The 20,424-nt window shown below is 44.5% G+C and overlaps 1 pseudogene; it reads right to left on the bottom strand.

Moving 5' to 3' along the window:
* Positions 1 to 5,834: 5,834 nt before the first annotated feature.
* Positions 5,835 to 20,424, bottom strand: part of LOC139276792 (inter-alpha-trypsin inhibitor heavy chain H3-like) — a 251,392-nt pseudogene continuing 236,802 nt past the window's right edge.

Below are 20,424 nucleotides of genomic sequence, written 5' to 3'. Positions count from 1 at the left end.
ATACAAGAACATGGGGATCGGCAAAGACCTATTGGCTATTATTCTGCAAAACTGGATGCGGTAGCCCTCGGATGGAGAAGTTGCCTAAGGGCCGTGGAAGCTACATGTCGAGCGGTAATGATCACTGCGGGCCTAGTCCTCGACCAAAAGCTGATTGTCAAGTGTCCCCACACCGTACACGCTTTGCTGTTTATGAATAGAATGTCTCAGGTGACGGTAGCTTGATGGTCCCGCTGGACAGCAGTTTTGGAAGCTCCTAATCTCCATATCGTCCGGGCCAGCCCGGTTAATCCCGCAACTATGCTCCCGATGTCAGAATCGAGGGAGCAAGGGGGGGGCGAATGTGAAGAGCATGACTGCATGGAGATTTTAAAAGAAACAGAAGAAGCAGCCTTAGCAGCAGAGGAGCCTCTGTACAACCCAGACCTCATCCTGTTTACAGATGGTTCCTCTTTTGTTGACAATGGTACCAGAAAAGCAGGATGGGCAGTTATAACCTTATATGAGGTAGTGGCAAAAGGATGTTTGCCCTCAGGAACGTCAGCACAACAGGCCGAGTTACGGGCCCTGTCAGAAGCATGCTGAATAGCAGAAGGACAGACAGCTAATGTCTACACAGATTCGCGTTATGCTTTTGGAGTCGCTCACGACTTTGGTCTGTTATGGCGGAAAAGAGGATTCCTCACTGCTGCTGGTACACCTATCCGAAATAGAAAAGAAGTCCGAGACTTACTAGAGGCCATACAATTACCTCAGGAAGTGTCCATCCTGAAGTGTAAGGCCCATACCAAGGAAAATACCACAGAAGCACAGGGAAATGCCCCAGCCAACCAGGCAGCTAAAGATGCCGCCTCACAGGGCGTTCCCCCAGAAGAACCAACACAGATGTGAAGATTGAAAGCACTCAGGACTCTGACACGAGACCTTCAAACAATGCAAGGCGAGTGCTCCCGAGAAGAAAAATGGACATGGATTGAGGCAGGAATTAAGCTATGCGAAGATGATGTCTGGAGACAAAGAGTTACCGACAAGCCAGTCGCACCACAAGCACTTATGCCTTTTTTAGCCCAACAGATCCACTCGTGGGGACACTTGGCCTCACAACAGATGACGGCACGGTTCCAGAAAAGCTGATGGGGTCGAGGATTTAAAAAACATGCCCAGCTGGTAGCAGACCGCTGTGTGGTTTGCCAGAAAAATAATTCTGGACCCATCACGGTAATGCCCCAACTGAGGCTCCCTGCCCCTGTCGGACCATTCCAGCATCTGCAGGTTGATTATATATCTTTTCCTTCATGCCAAGGATACACTAACGATCTTGTCATGGTCGACAGATTCTCTAGATGGGTAGAAGCTGTCCCAACTAAAAGAGCCACAGCCAATCACACTGCAAAGGTCTTGTGTAAGGATTACATTCCCTGATGGGGAGTCCAGAGTTGACTCAGATCAGGGAACACACTTCACAGGTGCTGTCTGCCAAGAAGTCTGTAGGTTACTGAACATTACATGGGATTTACACTGTTCTTATCATCCACAATCATCAGAACAAGTAGAGCGAATGAATCGATCTCTGAAACAACAGCTTGCCAAATATCACCAAGAAGGAACACCATGGCCCCAGGCACTACCAATAGTGCTATGTAGCATTAGTGCAACCCCAAACAGAACTACAGGTCTAAGCCCATTTGAAATTATAACAGGAAGACCCATGTCGCTGCCAGGAACTATCGATTTACAGAAAGCTGATGTTCACTTAATGAGTGACACTTTGTTATCATACTGTCAGAACCTCAGAACCTAACCAATGCTATTAGTTCTGTTTTCCGACAGGTATCGGCAGCTTGGGGTAATCCACCCGAAGGAGGACACGACATCATCCCGGGAGTCTGGGTGTATGTGAAAAAGTTGCATAAAGAACCTTTGGGTGCCAAGTGGGAGGGACCTTATCAAGTGTTATTGACCACCCAGGCAGCTGTTAAAGTCCAAGGAAAGAAAGCCTGGATCCACGCTTCACACGTTAAATGAACACCCATAACTGAAGCTGAAATCTAATAAGGACAATTACTTTTTGCCAAAATGTATAAATTTACTGTATTACTGATTGTAGGTATTCTAGGCATAGGCCTACTTCTTACTAGCCGACCCTCTGCACCAAAGGGAAATAGTAGGGTAGCAAGGGAATTATAGTAACTGCTCCCAGAATTATAATATAATCAAGCCACGGAACTGTCCAAACTGGGCCGATGTGGGAATTTTTAACGTAACGGGGATTCTGAATAAAATAGATGGGAAAAGCCTGGACAGGCCCCGGAGTGTTGCTGACAAAGAAACAGCTAACCTTCATTGCCTATAATGGCACCTATTGGGTGTGTGGCCACAAGGCCTACCCTTGGCTGCCCCAGAATTGGACGGGATCCTGCTATTTAGCCTACATTGTGCCATATATATATCATATAAAGTCACTGTCGGAACATTTACACCGTCCTAAGGGAGCTATCACAGAAACAGAGAGGTTGTTTGCCATTCTGATCCCCAGGTATGGGACCGCCAGACTGGCAAGGGAATCCATTAACATGGCATCCATTGTGGAATGGGTAGCCAATGATACCTCAGAGGCCCTAGTTAAAATCAATGCACAAATGGTAGCAATCCGCACAGTAGCCCTTGATTACATCCTGGCTGAAAAGGGAGGTACTTGCGCCCTACTCGGAACTGAGTGTTGCACATATATCCCAGATAGCTCCGAAGAAATTACCCACTTAGCGGAGCATATCTAAAAGGAGGTAGAAAAACTTAAGCAACCCCCATCATTCACTTTGTGGAGCGGAGCCACTGAATGGCTAGGTTCAATAGGAACTTCATTGGTGGAAGGTTTAATTCTAGTCGTTGTAATTATTTTACTTTTATATTGTTTATGTTGATTAAATGTTGTTGCAACCAGGTGGCTGTAGCTACTGTCCCGCATGTGAGACACCTTGCAGGTCCCAGCAGACCGTCTGTACGTGGCACAGGGGTATGTTATGTTTAAGGGAAGGTTGTTTACTGGTTGAATTAAGATATTGATTTGGATTAAATTGGAATAAGGTTAATTAACCTACTAAAACCAGACTTCCATTGTGGCCACGATGTAACTCGGGTTGGTGTAAATTTGTGTGGAAGCTACTAGTCCGGACATGTGGTGAAACACATCAACAAATTTTAGAAGGAAACTCTATTAACATGTATGAAATTATTTTGTAGAATGTTTAACCAGTGATAGCTGATGTTTTATGATTCAGTTTGTGAAAGAATCAAAGGGGGGATTGATAGAAAATTCAAGCTCTGCAGCCTGGCTGCAGTTTTTGAGAAAACACAGACCACATTGCATTAAGTCATCAATCAACTTGACATTTTAGGACCGAGGGTAACGAGCCAATTAAAAGGTTAACAGACTATCAAATGAGCCAATAAGGTCAAAGAAGGCGAGTTCTTTTCTCTAAATTGAACCAGGTATAAGTACAGCCATTTTGGCCATGTGGTCTCAGAAGGACAAAGGCCTGGCTTAAAGCCAGAAGCTTGTTGCTGCTGCCAGAATAAAGTTACATTAAAACTACAATCGGAGTTCCTATTTCATTGGAAATTAAAAGATCTAACAGGAACCAACCAGGGGGCAGGCTGTCTTGGATCTGGTCCTGTGTAATGAGACAGAATTAATAAACAATCTCCTAGTAAAGGATCCCCTTGGAATGAGTGATCATAGCATGGTTGAATTTCAAATTCAGATGGAGGGTGAGAAAGTTGGATCTCAAACCAGCGTACTAAGCTTAAATAAAGGAGACTATGAAGGTATGAGGGCAGAGTTGGCTAAAGTGGACTGGGAAAATAGATGAAAGTGTAGGACAGTTGATGACCAGTATCGTACATTTAAGGAGATATTTCACAACTCTCAAGAGAAATATATTCCAATGAGGGAGAAAAGGGTGTAACAGAAAAGATAGCCATCCGTGGCTAACTAAAGAAATAAAGGACGGTGTCCAATTTCTTCTCTCAGAGGGTTGTAAATCTGTGGAATTGGCTGCCTCAGAGAGCTGTGGAAGCCGGGACATTGAATAAATCCAAGGCAGAGATAGACAGTTTCTTAACCGATATGGGATTAAGGGGTTATGGGGAGCAGGCAGGGAAGTGGACCTGAGTCCATGATCAGATCAGCCATGATTGTATTAAATTGCGGAGCAGGCTCGAGGAGCCGTATGGCCTACTCCTGCTCCTATTTCTTATGTTCTTATGTTTACCACCTGCAAATTCCCCTCCAAGTCACACACCATCCTGACTTGGAAATGTATCGTTGTTTCTTCGTCGTTGCTGGGTTAAAATCCTGGAACTCCCTCCTAATAGCATTGTGGGAGTATCTCCACCATGTGGACTGCATCAGTTCATGAAGGTAGCTCACCACCACTTTCTCAAGGGCAATTAGGGATTGGCAATAAATGCTGGCCTTGCCAGCAATGCTGACATCCTGTGAATGAATACTTATATATTTTTTTTTAAAAGAGCACAGTATCTAAAAATAAATTTGTGAGGATGACCCGAGTAGAAAAGACCTGTTATTAGAAAATGTGATTAATAAGTGGATTGGACAGGTTGAAGATTAACGAGCGATGGGAAATATCCAGAGAAGGAAGAAATAAAGAAATCAAACCAGTAAACAAAACAGGAGCTCACATAAATAGAACATGAAATCAGTGATCAAATCACATTTAAAAGGAAAAGCTGGATAACTAATATTAATGTAAAGATGCAAATCGATTTGTCTCAAGAAATTTTGGGATATTAGTCTATTTAATGGAAGATCAGAAACCATAGGAAAAATAGCAACAACAAGACACATGGATTGAAATTAAGTTGAAATAAAATTGATTTATTTATTTGCCTACATGTGTAAGAATGCCTCCTGCATGTATAACATGTTTTATGTGATTGTACAAATTAATTGACTCTGAATAAAGATTCTGTGTACAGTCATTAGAGCCCATGTAAAGCCTTATATCAGAGCCTGCCCTATACTGGAAGATGCACAAAAGTCATTGATGTTAGCTCTGGAGATAATGTTTAATGTTGTCATTGAACCTCAACAAATAAAAATTGAGCAGCAACAATTAAGTTTGTCCTGCCACTAGAAATACTTTTGGAACTAACTTGATATTGCTAAATTACTAGATAACTCTCTTAAGACGGATCATCTTTCCAAATGCATATTCATATTAGAGCTGCCCAACTCCATTTTTCCACAATGGGCATCTTGTGCAATGATTGGATCCATCCAAAGTCAGTGCAATGTTCTTTTGGCTCAATGTTTTTTTGGTTCCTTCATCATAATGAGCTGTGCTGAAGCCAATCCAATACCAGGCCAATTTGTCCTGTATTCTTTATCAATGCTGTACTAGTGCCTGTGCCAGTGTCACTGCCTCTGGAATCAACAATATTGTGTCAAAGTGGCTCTCAAATTAAATCAGGAAACTTCCCTGAAGCTGTCCCTTAAATGTCCTCCAATTCAGTTAGTACTGGAACCCAGCTTTCACTACCTTATGATGCCTAGGGTGAATACATAATTCCTTCTGTTGGGAGAATGGATACCAGAAATGCTGCTTTTTACTTTACTGGATCAGCATCGGAGCTCACCTGACATCAACCATTTCCATTCTTGATATATACAAGCTAAATCTGGTCAGTTTACATAGGAATTTATCATTGAAAAGCGTGCAGATGTACGATTTTTAATCTATACTGATTAAACAATAAATTCATGCAAGGGTTACTAAAGGGATAGACTTTCATCATCTAGTCTCAGGTTATTGTTACAGCGAGTTAAATAAAGAAGAAACAATGTAGTCAGTGGGAGTTCCATCAATAAATCCTTTCCCATCGTAGTGAACAAACCAGCATGGGATATTGGTCCCTCGCTTTGGATCGAATCTGTAATCTTTCTGGGACCCCCTAAAATTAAAGTCATCAATAAAATGTATGTAAGAAATGTACAGAAAAATGACAACTATTAAACAGAACAAATTAATTGCATTACTTCATTTTGGATATATTACCTTGTTACTCTGAGTTTGTGACCTTTTACAATCATTGTTGCATCAGGTTTGCCTTGATCTAAGCCGGGGCGAATGTTATATATCTCAGCATTTACTTCATGGTAAAACTGGCCTGCATCAAAGTAAAGGTGAATTAATTTGATTGGAAAGTCACAAATACACAGTACAGTGTAGTAACTGCAGGATGCCCATGGGGAATAATGGACCACTTGGTTTATTCTATCAGTGAGGGACACCTAATGATTCACTGTGGTGAAAGAGTTAGGAAGCTGTTGCTCAATTTTGTGATAAACCAAGAATTTCACTTCTCTCCATTGTGTAATGTTTTTGCTTGTGCAAGAGCTTTGGTGATAATATGGTTCAGTATAATATTAATTTAATAGTTGCTAATTTCATTAAAATTGATTTTAAATAAAATTTGGAATGGGTATGTTCCAATCATGGCAGCGAGTTCTGGGAGTGAAATCCCCTTAATCAGAGTTGAACTATTCTTTTCACTATTTATTTCAGGAATGAGTGATCAAACTGATGTGAACATTTCGGGGGCGAAGTTGCCCGAGGCGCTATCGGTTTGGTGACTCCGCTAACTTCTGAGCAATTTCACGGCAGCCAGTAGCGCCCCTCCCACCCACCTATGCACCCCGGTGAGAGATGGATTACGTTCCCTCTGGGTGATAATGGGAGTCACAAATCATGCAAATTTAGTTTTATGACTCTATCCAGTGACACAAAATTGAATATATGGTGCCAAATTCACTGTCTGGTTCAGTGAAGGATGGAAATGACTGCTCTTAGAACATACATACTGCACAGTCATCAATAAATATGGTACTGCAGTATTATAGCTTTTGATGCAAAGGAATTTGTAAAACCACTTCACCATTGTACTAAAACTACATCCCCTTTTATTGGTGTTCAGTGTTTAACTATGACAGGGCAGGTAATGAAGCAGATATTCTACATACCTAGTAATCCATGAGTAATATTTGAGAGCCTGTGGCTGTCAAGTGTATAAAATCCCAGAAAGTCTCTGTGTAGAGGGTGATTTTTCCAGACCCGATGCAACACAATAACAAAAGTTGCATCATCTCCGATCGTTAATGTGAGATTCTTTTCTTTCATGATCGAGATTGAGAAACTAGGAAATAAATGTTGGAGATGATAAATTATGCAGTGTCTAAACTCATATCCTGGATACTGAATGATGCACAAATAAAGCTCAAAATTGTCCATTTTAGTGATCCATTTTTTTTAGTAACCTTTCAATTGGTATGTGGTGACAATTAGTCTGATTGGTCTTTGCTATCAAGATGGAACAATCAGAAACCATTTGTGAACCTGACTCTGAGCACAGTGGTAGGGTCAAAGAGCTCCTCGACCTCAGACCCCATCCTATGTTCCTGCTTCTCAGTCTCACCCTTTCTTACCGTGGGCTAATGGGCATCCTCCATCCGACCCCTTCTTGCACCCTTCGTGCACCCTTCGTGCACATACTCTAAGCTCCACTGATTCTGAGAAGCACATCTTCCAACTTGCACCTTCAGTATCTAAATACAGGTGCAGCGTTGAAAATCCAGAGTTCCAGAATCCAGACTCCGGACCGATCGGTGGCAGGGTCTTCCGGAATCTAAAATGTTCTGGAATCTGGACCCGAAGACCCCGGGGTCCCACCGCTGCCCGACTTCAGGCCTCGCCTCTGCTCGCTCCACCACCGCTGCCCGACCTTGGGGCCTCGCCTCGCTGGCCCGCCCGAACACCTCTTCAGTGGGGCCAGCCCAACTACAACCTCCTAAGCGGGGCCGGGCGGCCCGAATAGCTCCTCGGTGGGAATCCGCCCCCCACCCCCCCCCCCTCCGCATTCTGACGTTCCGAAATCCAGAAATACCCGAACCTGAGCTCGGGTGTTTCCGGATTCGTGAAGTCAGAAAGCAAATTGAAAGTCCGACAAAGCCCGGTATCCGGAATGACCTCGGTCCCGAGGGTTCCGGATTTTAGGTGCTGCACTTGTACTCATTTTACTTTTTTTTTTAAAAACAAGGCACACTTCAGAGGTGACTGGGAAAGAGATCTGATAGTGTAACTGATAAAGAGAGCTGATGCATGGAGGGCATGGGAAGATACTAAGGAGATGGAGCATGGCAGCCTTAAAGCAGGGAGGAAGAGCGAGATTGTTGGGAAAAGAGGAAATTAGTCAGAAATAAACCCAGAACAGATATGAGAAGGAAGAAAATCAGGAAAGAAATTAAACATAAAATGAAAAATGAGAAGGGAGGGAAGAAGGGAAAAAAGGGGAAGGTAAGAAAAGAGAGAAGGTTGAAGAAAGGGATGAGGAGAGGGAAAAGGTCAAAGAAAGGAAGAATTTTAAAGATAGAACCAAAAGCAAAAATTAGTGGCACTTTTTGTTAAATGGTACTGGGTGTGGGGTCCTCTGATGCACACTGCCCTAAAATAACTTCTATTTATAGCACACCTTCTAAGTCCTCAAGATTTCCCAAAGCATCTTATAGCCAATAAAGTACTTCTGAGGTACAGTCACTGTTGTCTTTTATAGACAAACATGGCAGCCACTTTCACACAACAAGCTCCCATAAACAGAAATGAGAGAGCTTATGGGCTGGATCTTCAGGTGCTTTGCAACCAGGTTTTCACCGCATTTTGACCCCTCCACAGCGAAAACCCGGTCGCTGAGCCCAGTCAGGATCCTCAGTTCCTTGTTTGCGGCGGCGCTTGGAAGTACCGCCAGGGAGAGCTGCGCCGGACGTGTAACGACTTGGAGTGCATTACCGTCCGAGATTCGGCACTCACACGACCCATACACCGCGCCCAGCATACTGACAGGTCAAACCTGTTGGTGCAGCCCTGCCAGCAGCGGTAAGTTAGAAAACCTGAAAAAACGATGTTAAAAAATTTTCATTTAAAAAAAACTTTTGCAGCGATTTTGCTGGGGTTAGTGACTCGATAATGTTGTTTGAATGTTTTGTTGAAATTTTTTATTCTCTCTTACCCCCTCCCAAGGCCTCTCTCTCAGCGCTTCCAACCTCGCACTAAAGTTGGCGAGGATCGCGTTTTGCGCCGCGAACAATTATGCAACGTCTTCCTTTGCGCAGACCCCAAAGGCCGAAAGTTCGGCCTTAAATCGGTAACGCAGCAAAAATGGTAATTTTGACATAGTGCTTACGTTTTTGCCCAAAAACCCAGAAACCCGAAAATCCAGCCCAATATGTTTAGTGTTGTTGGCTGAAAGATAGGTCTTAGCCAAGAGACTGGGAAGATCCCTCTGCTCTTCTTCAAGTAGAGCCGAGGTATCTGTTACATCCACCTGAGAGGACAGACAAGGCCTTGGTCTTAAAGATGGCACCTCCCACAATGCAGCACTCCCTCAGTACTGCAATGAGATTTCAGCGTAGATTATGTGCCTGTCACTGGAGTGGGGCTTGAATGTACGATCTTATGACTCAGAGGTTGGAGTACTACTACTGCACCAAGACTGACACTTAACAATGTCAGTGCATGTCAGATAATGGGCACAGAGACACAATTTGCATGTCAGATGTGTTGGGGGAGAAGTGTGACCACGGGGCAGCAGTGAGGGTGGAAGGCACCATAGTGGTTCCACTTACACAGCATGCCATCTATTCACAAAAAAGTGATTGAGCTCATGTGCACAGGCCCCAGTCCAGAAATGGATACGTACTCAGTATTGATGCTGGGAGTCGAGGCCTGGCAACCTGTTTTAGTGGTGGGCTCAAATCCACAGCAATACAGAGCATACCCTGTCCCAAAACAACACACCCACTAGAACTGCTTCTGGTGCAACATCCTACCATCAATGTCTACGAAGTGAGAGTGTTATGGGAACTCAAACCTTAGTAGCGCAGCCTGAACATAGAGTGATGGGAGGGGTTGTGGTTCATGAAAGAAAAACAGGGGAATGTGCTTCATTCCCTAATAGTAAATACTTTACTATTTATCCTTGAGGAAAGTCACAGGACATCATCATTTTTCAATTAAAATATACATATGTCAGGCAGCTGTTTTCAAAGTAGATAAAGAAAAAAAGGAAGACTTGCATTTTTATGGCACCTATCCATGACTACCGGACGTCTCAAAGTGCTTTACAGCCAATGAAGTACTTTTGGAATGTAGTCACTGTTGTAATGTGGGAAACGAGGCAGCCAAAGCCAACTTGCAAACTCCCACAAACAGCAATGTGATAATGACCAAATAATCTGTTTTTGTTATGTTGATTGAAGGATAACTATTAGCCAGGATCCAGGGATAACTCCCCTGCTCTTCTTCTAAACAGTGCCATGGGATCTTTTGCTTCCACCTGAGAGAACAGATGGGGCCTCGGTTTAACGTCTCATCTGAAAGATGGCACCTCTGACAGTGCAGCACTCTCTCAGCACCGCATTGGAGTGTCAAGCCTAGATTTTTTATGTGCTCAAGTTCCTGGTGTGGGATTTGAATCCACAAGCTTCTGACACTTAATGATATTCTTATCATTTACTATATTTATTTTTGGAATTGGATTGGAATATTGGCATGGTAGGAAAATGCAGATTTTGGCATATCCTTTTGGATTGTCCAGTTGATCAGGATGGGGTTGCCTTTTCCTGCTACCTATTGTTTCTTGGGCTATGAAGCTGTGCTTGTTTTTAGATTAGATCTTTCCGACTGCGGCAACTACAGAGGAATCTCCCTGCTCTCGGCCACTGGGAAAGTCATCGCTAGAGTCCTTCTCAACCGTCTTCTCCCTGTGGCGGAAGAGCTCCTCCCGGAGTCACAGTGCAGATTCTGTCCACTATGGGGTACAACGGACATGATCTTCACCGTGCAAAAACTACAAGAGAAATGCAGGGAACAGCACCAACCCTTGTACTTGGCCTTCTTTGACCTCAAAAAGGCCTTTAACACTGTTAACCATGAGCGTCCTCCTCAGATTCGGCTGCCCACAAAAGTTTGTCACCATCCTCCACCTGCTCCACGATGACATGCAAGCCGTGATCCTGACCAACGGATCCACCACAGACCCAATCCATGTCCGGACCGGGGTCAAGCAGGGCTGCGTCATCGCACCAACGCTCTTCTCGATCTTCCTCGCTGCAATGCTCCATCTCACTCTCAACAAGCTCCCCACTCGAGCGGAACTAAACTATAGAACCAATGGGAACCTGTTCAACCTTTGTCGCCTCCAGGCCAGATCCAAGGTCGGCCCATCCTCTGGTCATCAAACTACAGTATGTGGACAACGCTTGCGTCTGAACTCCAAGACATCGTCAACATCTTCACCAAGGCATACGAAAGCATGGGCCTTATACAAAACATCCGTAAAACAAAGGTCCTCCACCAACCTGACCCCGCCACACAACACTTCCCCCTCGGTCATCAAAATCCACGGCGCGGCCTTAGACAATGTGGACCATTTTCCATACCTCGGGAGCCTACTATCAAGAAAGGGCAGACATCAATGATGAGGTCCAACACTGCCTCCAGTGTGCCAGCACAGCCTTCGGTCACCTGAGGAAGAGAGTGTTTGAAGACCAGGACCTCAAATCTAGCACCAAGCTTATGTTCTACAGGCAATAGTGATACCCACCCTCCTATATGGCTCAGTGACGTGGACTGTATAGAGTGCTGGAGAAACACGCCCAACGCTGCCTCCGCAAGATCATGCAAATCCAGTGGGAGGATAGACGCACCAACATCAGTGTTCTCGGCAGGCCAGCATTGAAGCACTGACCACGCTCGACCAGCTCCGTTGGGTGGGCCATATCGACTGCATGCCCGACACGAGATGCCCAAAGCAAGCACTCTACTCGGAACTCCTACACGGCAAGTGGGCAGAGGAAACGTTTCAAGCACACCCTCACAGCCTCCTTGATTAAGTGCAATATCCCCACCGGCACTGGGAATCCCTGGCCCAAGAGCGCCCTAAGTAGAGGAAGAGCATCCGGGAGGGTGATGAGCACCTCGAGTCGCATCGCCGCGAGCATGCAGAAACCAAGCGCAGACATTGGAAGGAGCGTGCGGCATACCAGACTCCCCACCCACCCTTGCCTTCAACGAATGTCTGTCCCACCTGTGACAGAGACTGTAATTCCCGTATTTGACTGTACAGTCACCTGAGAACTCACTTTTAGAGTGGAAACAATGCAGGGAAACAGAGGGAAGTAAAATGGGGGCAGAAGCAAAAGATAGAAAGAAGAAAAGTAAAAGTGGAGGGCAGAGAAACACAAGGCAAAAATCAAAAAGTGCCACATTACAGCAAAATTCTAAAGGGACAAAGTGTGTTAAAAAGACAAGCCTGAAGGCTCTATGCCTCAATGCGAGGAGTATTCATAATAAGGTCGACAAATTAACTGTGCAGGCAGCTATTAACGAATATGATATAACTGGGATTATGGAGACATGGCTCCAGGGTGACCAATGCTGGGAACACAACATCCAGGGGTATTCAACATTCAGGAAAGATAGACAGAAAGGAAAAGGAGGATGGGTAGCGTTGCTGGTTAAAGAGGAAATTAACGCAATAGTAAAGAAGGACATTGGCTTGGATGATGTGGAATCTGTATGGGTAGAGCTGCGGAATACCAAAGAGCAAAAAACGCTAGTGGGAGTCGAGTACAGACCAGCAAACAGTAGTAGTGAGGTTGGGGACAGCATTAAACAAGAAATTAGGGATGCGTGCAATAAAGGTACAGCAGTTATCATGGGCGACTTTAATCTACATATAGATTGGGCTAACCAAACTGGTAGCAATACGGTGGAAGAGGATTTCCTGGAGTGTATTAGGGATGGTTTTCTAGACCAATATGTCGTGAACCAACTAGAGGGCTGGCCATCTTAGACTGGGTGATGTGTAATGAGAAAGGACTAATTAACAATCTTGTTCTGCAAGGCCTCTTAGGGAAGAATGACCATAATATGGTAGAATTCTTTATTAAGTTCGAGAGTGACACAGTTAATTCAGAGACTAGGGTGTGAACTTAAGGAAAGGTAACTTCGATGGTATGGGAAATCAGGGATAGTATTAAAGCCAAGGAAGTGGCATACAAATTGGCCAGAAATAGCAGCGAACCCGGGGACTGGGAGAAATTTAGAACTCAGCAGAGGAGGACAAAGGGTTTGATTAGGGCAGGGAAAATGGAGTACGAGAAGAAGCTTGCAGGGAACATTAAGACGGATTGCAAAAGTTTCTATAGATATATAAAGAGAAAAAGGTTAGTAAAGACAAACGTAGGTCCCCTGCTAGTGGGAGTCGAGTACAGACCAGCAAACAGTAGTAGTGAGGTTGGGGACAGCATTAAACAAGAAATTAGGGATGCGTGCAATAAAGGTACAGCAGTTATCATGGGCGACTTTAATCTACATATAGATTGGGCTAACCAAACTGGTAGCAATACGGTGGAAGAGGATTTCCTGGAGTGTATTAGGGATGGTTTTCTAGACCAATATGTCGTGAACCAACTAGAGGGCTGGCCATCTTAGACTGGGTGATGTGTAATCATAACGGGGAACAAAGAAATGGCGGACCAATTGAACAAGTAATTTGGTTCGGTATTCACTGAGGAGGACACAAACAACCTTCCGGATATAAAAGGGGTCAGAGGGTCTAGTAAGGAGGAGGAACTGAGGGAAATCCTTATTAGTCGGGAAATTGTGTTGGGGAAATTGATGGGATTGAAGGCCGATAAATCCCCAGGGCCTGATGGACTGCATCCCAGAGTACTTAAGGAGGTGGCCTTGGAAATAGCGAATGCTTTGACAGTCATTTTCCAACATTCCATTGACTCTGGATCAGTTCCTATGAAGTGGAGGGTAGCCAATGTAACCCCACTTTTTAAAAAAGGAGGGAGAGAGAAAACAGGGAATTATAGACCGGTCAGCCTGACATCGGTAGTGGGTAAAATGATGGAATCAATTATTAAGGATGTCATATCAGCGCATTTGGAAAGAGGTGACATGATAGGTCCAAGTCAGCATGGATTTGTGAAAGGGAAATCATGCTTGACAAATCTTCTGGAATTTTTTGAGGATGTTTCCAGTAGAGTGGACAAGGGAGAACCAGTTGATGTGGTATATTTGGACTTTCAGAAGGCTTTCGACACGGTCCCACACAAGAGATTAATGTGCAAAGTTAAAGCACATGGGATTGGGGGTAGTGTGCTGACATGGATTGAGAACTGGTTGTCAGACAGGAAGCAAAGAGTAGGAGTAAATGGGTACTTTTCAGAATGGCAGGCAGTGACTAGTGGGGTACCGCAAGGTTCTGTGCTGGGGCCCAACTGTTTACACTGTACATTAATGATTTAGACGAGGGGATTAAATGTAGTATCTCCAAATTTGCGGATGACACTAAGTTGGATGGCAGTGTGAGCTGCGAGGAGGATGCTATGAGGCTGCAGAGTGACTGGGATAGGTTAGGTGAGTGGGCAAATGCATGGCAGATGAAGTATAATGTGGATAAATGTGAGGTTATCCACTTTGGTGGTTAAAAACAGAGAAACAGACTATTATCTGAATGGTGACAGATTAGGAAAAGGGGAGGTGCAACGAGATCTGGGTGTCATGGTACATCAGTCATTGAAGGTTGGCATGCAGGTACAGCAGGCGGTTAAGAAAGCAAATGGCATGTTGGCCTTCATAGCGAGGGAATTTGAGTACAGAGGCAGGGAGATGTTGCTACAGTTGTACAGGGCCTTGGTGAGGCCACACCTGGAGTATTGTGTACAGTTTTGGTCTCCTAACCTGAGGAAGGACATTCTTGCTATTGAGGGAGTGCAGCGAAGGTTCACCAGACTGATTCCCAGGATGGCGGGACTGACCTATCAAGAAAGACTGGATCAACTGGGCTTGTATTCACTGGAGATCAGAAGAATGAGAGGGGACCTCATAGAAACGTTTAAAATTCTGACGAGTTTAGACAGGTTAGATGCAGGAAGAATGTTCCCAATGTTGGGGAAGTCCAGAACCAGGGGTCACAGTCTAAGGATAAGGGGTAAGCCATTTAGGACCGAGGTGAGGAGAAACTTTTTCACCCAGAGAGTGATGAACCTGTGGAATTCTCTACCACAGAAAGTTGTTGAGGCCAATTCACTAAATATATTCAAAAAGGAGTTAGATGAAGTCCTTACTACTAGGGGGATGAAGGGGTATGGCGAGAAAGCAGGAATGAGGTACTGAAGTTGCATGTTCAGCCATGAACTCATTGAATGGCGGTGCAGGCTAGAAAGGGCCGAATGGCCTACTCCTGCACCTATTTTCTATGTTTCTATGAGACGTGAATTGGCTAGAATAGACTGGTGAATGATACTTAAATGGTTGACGGTGGATAGGCAATGGCAAACATTTAAAGATCACATGGATGAACTTCAACAATTGTACATCCCTGTCTGGAGTAAAAATAAAACGGGGAAGGTGGCTCAACCATGGCTAACAAGGGAAATTAAGGATAGTGTTAAATCCAAGGAAGAGGCATACAAGTTGGTCAGAAAAAGCAGCAAACCTGAGGACTGGGAGAAATTTAGAATTCAGCAGAGGAGGACAAAGGGTTTAATTAGGAGGGGGGAAATAGAGTATGAGAGGAACATAAAAACTGACTGCAAAAGCTTCTATAGATATGTGAAGAGAAAAAGATTAGTGAAAACAAACATAGGTCCCTTGCAGTCAGATTCAGGTGAATTTATAATGGGGAACGAAGAAATGGCAGACCAGTTAAACAAATACTTTGGCTCTGTCTTCACGAAGGAAGACACAAATAACCTTCCGGAAATACTAGGTGACCGAGGATCTAGCGAGAAGGAGGAACTGAAGGAAATCCTTAAAAAGCGGGAAATTGTGTCAGGGAAATTGATGGGATTGAAGGCCGATAAATCCCCGGGGCCTGATAGTCTGCATCCCAGAGTATTTAAGGAACTGGCCCTAGAAATAGTGGATGCATTGGTGATCATTTTCCAACAGTCTATCGACTCGGGATCAGTTCCTATGGACTGGAAGGTAGCTAATGTAACACCACTTTTTAAAAAAGGAAGGAGAGAGAAAATGGGGAATTATAGACCGGTTAGCCTGACGTCAGTAGTGAGGAAAATGTTGGAATCAATTATTAAAGATGAAATAGCAGCACATTTGGAAAGCAGTGACAGAATCAGTCCAAGTCAGCATGGATTTATGAAAGGGAAATCATGCTTGACAACTCTTCTAGAAATTTTTGAGGATGTAACTGGTAGAGTGGACAAGGGAGAACCAGTGGATGTGGTGTATTTGGACTTTCAAAAGGTTTTTGACAAGGTCCCACACAAGAGATTGGTGTGTAAAATTAAAGCACATGATATTGGGGGTAATGTATTGACATGGATAGAGAACTGGTTGGCAGATAGGAAGCAGAGAGTCGGGATAAACGGCTCCTTTTCAGAATGGCAGGCAGTGACTACTGGGGTGCTGCAGGGCTCAGTGCTGGGACCCCAGCTATTTACAATATATATCAATGATTTAGATGAAGGAATTGAGTATAATATCTTCACGTTTGCAGCTGACACTAAGCTGGGTGGCAGTGTGAGCTGTGAAGAGGATGCTCAGAGACTGCAGGGTGACTTGGACAGGTTAGGTGAGTGGGAAAATGCATGGCAGGTGCAGTATAATGTGGATAAATGTGAGGTTATCCACTTTGGGGGCAAAAACACGAAGGCAGAATATTATTAGCAAATGGTATGTTGGCCTTCATAGCTAGGGGATTTGAGTATAGGAGCAGGGAGGTCTTACTGCAGTTGTACAGGGCCTTGGTGAGGCCTCACATGGAATAGTGTGTTCAGTTTTGGTCTCCTAATCTGAGGAAGGACGTTCTTGCTATTGAGGGAGTGCAGCGAAGGTTCACCAGACTGATTCCCGGGATGGCAAGACTGACATATGAGGAAAGACTGGATTGATTGGGTCTGTATTCACTGGAGTTTAGAAGAATGAGAGGGGATCTCATGGAAACATATAAAATTCTGACCAGACTGGACATGTTAGATGCAGGAAGAATGTTCCTGATGTTGGGGAAGTCCAGAACCAGGGGTCACAGTCTCAGGATATGGGGTAAGCCATTTAGGACCGAGATGAGGAGAAATTTCTTCACTCAGAGAATTGTTAACCTGTGGAATTCTCTACCGCAGAAAGTTGTTGATGCCAGTTTGTTAGATATATTCAAGAGGGAGTTAGATATGGCCCTTACGGCTAAAGGGATCAAGGGGTATGGAGAGAAAGCAGGAAAAGGGTACTGAGGTGAATGATCAGCCATGATCTTATTGAATGATGGTGCAGGCTCGAAGGGCCGAATGGCCTACTCCTGCACCTATTTTCTATGTTTTTATGTGTCTATGTTTCCTCAATTTTGAGGGGCTGCTGATGATGATGATATCTTTCCAATGGAAGTGCACCCAGGTATGAAGCCAGAATAGGTAGTTATTTTCCTGTTCTAAATTCACATTTGCCCTGCTGTCATTTTGAGTGCATTCATGCAGATCTGGCAAGACATATGCTGCTAATTTCATACTCTGAGAGAACTACACCAATAACAACTTGTATTTATATTGCGCCTTTAATGTAGTAAAACTTACCAAGGCACTGCACAGGAGAGTTATCAAACAACATTTGACACCGAGCCACTGAAGGAGCCGCAAAGCAGTACATTTTAAGGAGCGTCTTAAAAGAGGAAAGAAAGGCAGAGAGGTTTTTGGAGGGAATTTTAAATCTTACGGTCTTGGCAGTTGAAAGCACGGCAGTCAATGTGGAGCGATTAAAATCCGGGAGGCCAGAATTGGAGGAGCGTAGATATCTCAAAGTATTGTTAGGCTGGAGGAGATTATAGAGATAGAGGGCCCAAGTTTCCACAGGATAAAAAACGGGCGCCCCTCCGAGCTGGGCGCCCGTTTTTCGCGCCTAAAACTGCGCTAGAAAAAAAACGCGCTATTCTCGAGAGCTCTGCAGCTCCTTGTCTGTTTGGCGCGGCGCCCAGGAGGGCAGAGCCTACACTCGCGCCGATTTTGTAAGTGGAGGGGGCGGGTACTATTTAAATTTTTTATTTTCCTGCCGGCAACGCTGCGCGTGCGCGTTGGCGCGTGCGCGCATGCTCAGTGTGAAAAAAAACATTGGCACTCGACCATTTTTGTAGTTCTTTGTAGCTGTTTAATTTTTGAACATTTTTTAATAAAACCACATTGCCATCAGCACATCAGCACTGAGGCTTCCCTTCTCACTGTCTCCTTCCCATCCCTCCCCTCCGCGGCAACAAGCCGCTGTCTCCTTCCCCTCCCTCCCCTGCGAGGCAACAAGCTGCTGTCTCCTTCCCCTCCCTCCCCTGCACGGCAACAAGCCGCTGTCTCCTTCCCCTCCCTCCCCTGCGCGGCAACAAACGGCGGTTTCCTTCGAACGATGGCTGAAGCACTTTCACACAGGTAGGAAGATGGTTTATTTAATCTTTTCTTTGCTTATAAATGTTTATTCAGGTTGGATTTATTTGTATAATATTTGTAGAAGTATAAATAAGGATTTATTGTAGAATTTAATGAGTTCCCTTCCCCCCCCCACCTCATTCTGGACACCTAATTTGTAACCTGCGCCTGATTTTTTAATGTGTAGAACAGGTTTTTTCAGTTCTACAAAAATCTTCACTTGCTCCATTCTACTTTAGTTTGGAGTACGTTTTCACTGTGGAAACTTTGAAATTAGGCATCAGTGGCCGGACACGCCACCTTTTGAAGAAAAAATTATGTTCTAAAGTAGAACTGTTCTACCTCACGAGAACTGCAGAAAAAAAATGTGGAGAATTGCGATTTCTAAGATAGTCCGTTCTCCACCAGTTGCTCCTAAAAATCAGGCGCAAATCATGTGGAAACTTGGGCCCAGAGAGAGGCGAGGCCATAAATGGACAACTAGGAAATCGCTCCTTCTGTGTTCTGTGTTTTCAAAGTGGCATGATTTAGGTCTTTCATGGTTCTCCCACTTGCTGTAGGTTGACGCAATCTGATTCTTCAATCACCTACAAGTATTATCTTCAAGATCACTTGCTTTCTCAGCCAGAAGCCACACTTTGGGTTTCCACATTGAAACTAGGGTCTTTTATTGAGGAGGATGGTTAACTTTAGAACTCTATGTTCTATTGGTTTCTATGGAAATAGTAAACTCCTCTTGCTTAGGATTTTAACTGGATGATTTTGGATGAGGAATAGGAGCTATCTGCTCTGTGATTCCTGGGCTATTCACCAGCCACGATCTGTGGGAGGAACAACTGAAAATTCTTCATTGCATCTTATAGAACAATTTTATGGTTGGTAGCCAAAGATTATAAATCATTGTTAAAACAGTTGCAGAGTGCGCAACTCCTACTCATGTTCTTCTAGATTTGTCCCTTAGTCCAGTCCTATTGTGTCATGTATCTCACATTACTGTATATAACTGTATCTTGCCATGCTATACATGACTGTAACTGGATATGATCTGTAACAATAAGCATACCTTACCACCAGGGGTGCACTTGCAGGAGACACTCCATACCTGTCCCACTGTGGTATATAAAGGGAGGTCTCAGGCAAGTGCAGCACTGGAGATCTGGAATTAAAGGTGCAGGTCCTGAGTGACCTTGACTTCAGCATGTGTCTCGTGTAAGTCAGTACATTAGAGTCAGGACTTAACAGTGGCGACGAGTTACGGGATCACAGGATCCACAGAATGGCTACCAACAGCTCAGATGAGAAATACAATGCTGGAGACAATTGGGATGACTTTATAGAAAGGCTCCAGCAAAGCTTTGTGACCAAAGACTGGCTGGGCGACGATAAGGCAGGCAAGAGAAGAGTCCATCTCTTGACCAGTTGTGGCTCGAAAACATACACTTTAATGAAAGACCTGCTGGTACCCGAGAAACCAGCAAGCAAGTCATTTGAGGAGTTGAGCACACTGGTGAGAGACCACCTGAAGCCAGTGAGCAGCCTACACATGGCCAGACACAGGTTCTACAACTATAGATGCTGTGTAGGCCAAAGCATACCCGACTTCATGGAGGAACTTCGGAGGCTGGCTAGTTCATGTGAGTTCCCCGATGAACTAAGGAGAGAAGTACTGAGAGACTTTTTTATTGAAGGAATAGGCCACGCAGCCATATTCCGAAAGCTTATAGAGACTAAGAACTTGACTCTAGAGGCAGCAGCACTGGTCGCACAGACGTTCTTGGCAGGCGAAGAAGAAACGAGGCCGATCTATACTTTGGGTACGACAACCAACGAGGCATCGGAACAAGGGGTTCACATTGTGAAACCCCCGCTACTCCCACACACAGACAAAGGCAGGAGAGCAGGCCTTCAACAGCAGA

The sequence above is a fragment of the Pristiophorus japonicus genome, chromosome 12 (assembly GCF_044704955.1).
Source record: "Pristiophorus japonicus isolate sPriJap1 chromosome 12, sPriJap1.hap1, whole genome shotgun sequence".
Classification (NCBI taxonomy): Eukaryota; Metazoa; Chordata; class Chondrichthyes; family Pristiophoridae; genus Pristiophorus; species Pristiophorus japonicus.
Note: the sequence above shows the minus strand (reverse complement) of the source record. Positions and strands in the feature narration are given on the sequence as shown.